This window comes from Macadamia integrifolia, chromosome 7 (genome assembly GCF_013358625.1).
Source record: "Macadamia integrifolia cultivar HAES 741 chromosome 7, SCU_Mint_v3, whole genome shotgun sequence".
Classification (NCBI taxonomy): domain Eukaryota; kingdom Viridiplantae; phylum Streptophyta; class Magnoliopsida; order Proteales; family Proteaceae; genus Macadamia; species Macadamia integrifolia.
Window position 1 is genome coordinate 18,405,500 of NC_056563.1, and position 5,086 is coordinate 18,410,585.

At 37.4% G+C, this 5,086-nt stretch overlaps 1 pseudogene; it reads left to right on the forward strand.

Annotated features, from left to right (window-relative positions):
* Window positions 1-540: 540 nt before the first annotated feature.
* Window positions 541-5,073, forward strand: LOC122083963 (annotated as a pseudogene).
* The last annotated feature ends 13 nt before the right edge of the window (window positions 5,074-5,086 follow it).

A 5,086-nucleotide genomic window follows, 5' to 3' on the forward strand; every position in this document is an offset into this window, starting at 1 on the left:
GAATCGTACTTGGTATTTGCAGCTCTAATAAACCTACCTGAATCGAAGGGCCTTGTAGATAAACTTGAGAATAAGAAGAAGAAAACTTGAAGAAAAAAAAACACTTGAAAGGAACCTCTTGGACTTCACGCCGCAAAGAGTCAATTGGATCAAACACCAATTCCTTCAGCTTTGATCAAACACAAGACAACTCTTCATAAAGAAGACAATAGCAACAACCATTTTTTTTTTTATCAAAATCACTCTAGGCTTTTAGGAGCCTCCTCTTCTTTATTTATAATGATAATTGGGGGGGGGGAATTATAAAATAGAACATTCTCAAAAAGGAAACCAAATATTCTCCTAATACAATAGTTACTAAAAACTAAAATTAGAAACTAACTGAAATTAGAAACTAGTTGAAAAAGGAAACTAACTACTAATGACTTGATTCAATTAATAACTTGACTCCTAAGGAAACTAATATAAATCAAATCAAGCCTAACTAAAAAGGAAACTAATGAAAAGGGAAACTAACTAGTAATCCCGTACTCAATTTTATAGTTCTCCTTTTAGACCCATAAAAGTGGTCTATTACACTCAAAACACATAGGATCAAAGGCCTAACATGTATGGAACCTAACCTTAGGCTTATTCCTAATAAAACAAGCCTATTTTGGTATTTAATCTGCATCAGACTTTTCGGCCAAAATGGTATCCCATGCCTCAATGCAACGTTTCCACCTTCTCCAGCCATTATGCACTAGTTGGTACACTGTTGCAACAAGAACACTAAAGATTATTAACATGTAAGCATCAAATAAGGCTCCTAAATAATTTAGAAGCTTATTCTAAAATTTTCCCTAAGTCAAATTTTTTACTTGATTTAAACTTTAATAATTATTTAGTCGACAAAAAATAATGGGTAATTTACAGTGCCACCCCTTGGAGAATGTCACAATTATAAGAACACCCCCTCTGTTTCACCAAATTAGACTCAGACCCCTACTGCCAGTCACTGTTAAATAATATACCTTATATGCTGATGTCAGCAACTATATTTTATTTTAAATACCAAACTACCCTTAGTAAATATGAAGTACCTAAAATACCCTTGCAATAAGTTAATATTTCTTTCACCCAAATTGTAATTTTTTTACCACTGGCGATCATTCAGAGCGGCGGCATCGACGACGAATGACAATGGACGGCGACCCACAGGACCTCGCGGCGACCAGGCGGAACAAAAGTGTGAATTCGCTACAGATGTCGCGTGAGAGCCATAACATCCACATTCCTCAACCAAACGTGACCTGCGATGCAATACTGTGTTTCTATGGGACGTCAGGGGTTTGAGGAACTTATACAGAAAGGGACTCCCAACTCCCAAGCTTTAGCAATGGCGCCGAAGGACAAGAAACCTAGGGTGACTAGAAACCGAAATCTGATACGTGGTGTGGGCAAGCACTCGCGATCGAAGATGTACCACAAGCGTGGCCTTTGGGCCATCAAGGCCAATAATGGTGGTGTCTTTCACCGACACGACGCCAAGCCGGCGGCACCGAAACCTGAAGAAAAGCCGCCCAAGTTCTATCCCGCTGATGATGTCAAGAAGCCGCTTGGTAACATGCGCAAGCCAAAGCCTACGAAGCTCAGCTAGAGTATTACTCCTGGAATGATTTTGATTATCCTTGTTGGGAGGTTTAAGGGGAAAAGAGTTGTTTTCCTTAAGCAACTTCCGTCTAGATTGCTTCTCGTTACGGGGCCATTCAAGGTTAATGGTGTTCCTCTATGCTGTGTTAACCAATCATATGTGATTGGGATCTCCACCAAGGTAGACATTTCTAGTGTAAATGCAGAGAAATATGATAAGTATTTTGCAAAGGAAGGTGAAAAGAAGAAAAAGGTGGAAGGTGAATTCTTAGAATCAGAGAAAGAGGAAAAAAAAGACACTTCCACAGGAGAAGAAGGGCGACCAGAAAGCAGTGGATGCTCCATTGATATATTTTTTCGAGTTTTGCATCTTTTGGTAAAAAAAAAAAGAAAAAGACGTCCCGCTGCGTTCAAACTTTCTTCTCACCATAACGCGACACCTACCCCCGCCGTGAAGAACTTGCGGCGGAATTGACGGAACTCTTCCTATTCTAGCTGCACAAAGTGCCTCGGAGCCCTCGACAAGGTAACTTCACAGAATCACAGTCATCTTTCTCTCACTTTCCGCCATTTTTGTCAATTTGATTCATTTCTTGCTTCTGTAAGACCTCTTCCTGTTCATACAAAGTAGGAGGAAATGGCAATGGTGGATAATGTAGAATGACAAAAGTGCCCCTCTTTTTGTTGTTGAAATGGGAACAGGTAAAGGGAGATGGGAAGAATGGGACATGTGGAGGTGATTGGAGGGCAACGAAGATGTTCAGTAGGGAAGGTGAGAATAGGTAGAGGTGAAGAGGAATTGGGCTAAAATGAGTTTTAGTGAAAAGGGAATAACAGTCATTTTAACTTTTAACTTAACAGTGACTGACGGTAGGGGGTTTGAGTCTAATTTGGTGAAATAGAGAGGGTGTTCTTATAATTGTGGCATTCTCCAGGGGGTGGCGCTGGAAATTATCCAAAAATAATTAAATAACATCATCACATTATTCAATTTCAGCTGAAAACATATTTCCAGTGCTTTCACTATTTTTCTTGATTTTTCAAACCAAAACAGAATATTTTTCTTATTTATTATTATTTCTTTTAATCTCATCAATTAATTGAAACGGGTGCCGTGAACAAGTAAGGGGTGAAAAAGATAAGGTTACAACAACCAAACTTCACCTAATAAGGGTGTCATTCAGACAATTCCTTTATTTAACGTTGGTATGCTGGATTGGTTTTTTTGCTTCTTAGAGGAAATCAGAAATTTTTTTTCACCTTTTTTCCACTTTCCTTTTCCAATTATTGTGCAGTTTACTTGGTCATTTTTTAAAAAAATATTTGTTTTATTTTTCACTAAGTTTTGAAGTAATTGGTGCTTTCCAATGAACAAGAAGCTGTCATCAAGTCCTTGGTGTTAATTTCTTGAGACCATGATAGTGGATGACTTTTTTTTTTTTTTTTTTTCGGTTTCAAATGCCGTTGAGTTGCTTCAGAATTTGGTTTTATGAAGGGGCAGAAGGGAATTTTTTTTGGGCAAATAAACAGGGAAAATTTGTCAAAATGAAAGGTTTTTCCCCTCCCCTTTGTGAGATTCCTCATATTCAGAGATTTTAAATTTATGAGGTTAATCGGAACTGTATACGATCCTTGGAACTTCTGCTAAAATGAGACTTTGTAGGGAGGTTTTAATGTGTTTTTAATTCTGAACGTAACTGATTCAGTTACCAAACACTTGATCCTTAGGGGATCCGTAAGGGTAGCTAAGGGTTAATTGTGTAATTTCATTTAGCTATTGTATGAAGGTAAGAGTCCATTTAGCATTGGATTTTGTTTTCTGGCTCAGATAATGATAGGGCTTGTTTTCAGTTCCGTAGTCTAAATTGATTGTTAGCAGCTATTTACATGTAAGCTTAACCATTGATTAAAGGAGCTGAATGATATTGGAATTTTCATGGTTTCTATGAATATTCGTCGGCTGATTGGGTTCCTCTTTTCTCTTCCTCACAGTCGACTCATCACATCTCAGGTGCAACCCACTCCTCTCCCTTTCCCTTTTTTATTTTTTTGGGTTTTATTCTTTATATTTCATTATAATATTCTTCTTCCTCCCATTATTTTTCCTTCTTGAGTTTCTGAACTTCATCATACATTACTTTGTTCCAGTGTAATTGAGTTCAGTTTTAGAGAGTCGGTTTCTCTTTCCTTCCTGTTTCTTCCCAAATTATGGGCTCGAGTCTACCTATACTAGGCAAAGCTAGCCCTAGGTTTTTGGTTGCTGGAACCATTCCAACTGAAAGGACTTCATTTAAAATCCCATTGTGACCTGAAGCAATCATTACTTTCAATTTCAGAAACTTGTTTTTAACTTAATGATTGCTGGTTGGAGTTTCTATGGCTTGGGTTTGATAGAGTTAAGGATTAATTCTTAGATTTCTTTGAGATTTGGAGCGCCCTGGTTGAGAGAGACTGGACCACTTATATTAATCGTATGGCCTAGGAATATAGAAGAAAATTAAATCTGTCAATCATCCACCCATCAAATGAAAAACTAATTTCATTTAGAATTTCAATATTTCTCAAAGAGTCAGTTTAGGTCGTGATGATTTCAATTCCTGTTATGTTTAGAAGTATGCTTAATAAATTAGGATTGATTGGGTGTTAGCTTACTTTGCTGTCATTTAGAAACAATCCACAATAGGAAGCAGGCAGGTTCCATGTTTCATTGAAGTTGAGGGTGGAAATTTCGATTCCTTTGCTGTTGGAAATGGAAAGTACAATTTCCTATGATGCTGTAACCTGATTCAACATAAAAACTGAATCTATTCTTGGTGATTTGGTTTTTGAAAATCCAAAGAGTCTAGCATACTATGTCCCTGACCAATTACTTAAAGAAGCCACATAAATGCAACAAAACATTCTTAGACTTCTTACCGCCGCTAATTTTGTAATTCCTTGCTGTATGAGCAATTCATGAGGCTTTTGACTGCTGTGGTTCTCATTGTTTTCATGAGTGATACTGCTCCTGCGTCAAACAAGGCTGTTCATTCACAAAGAACCGTGCTAATAGATGGGTTAGAATATGCAGTTTTTTCAGTGCCAAGATCTCTAGGTATGTGTTTATGGCCGAATTAGTTTGGTTCTGGGTTCTGGGTTCCAGGCCAGTTTTCCAATTATGCAATATATTGCCATCTCTCATAAAAACATTAGCAGATTGTAATTTCTAGATGAGTTGATTAAGAACTAGTTCTTTCTCTGAGTTTCAGTTTGCCGATGACATGCTTCTTTTTGGTTGTTTTAATCAGCCAATGTTTTTAGGTAGAGTTTGTGTTCTCAAATTCATGCTATGGTGCCATCAGTTACAAAAATTTTTTAGAAAGTGGGAATGTATGGATGAGGCGAGTTATTTTGGGTGTTCTCATGTTGTGACTACTTTATTAACCAAATGTTCTTTTTTTTTTTTCCCCCAGTA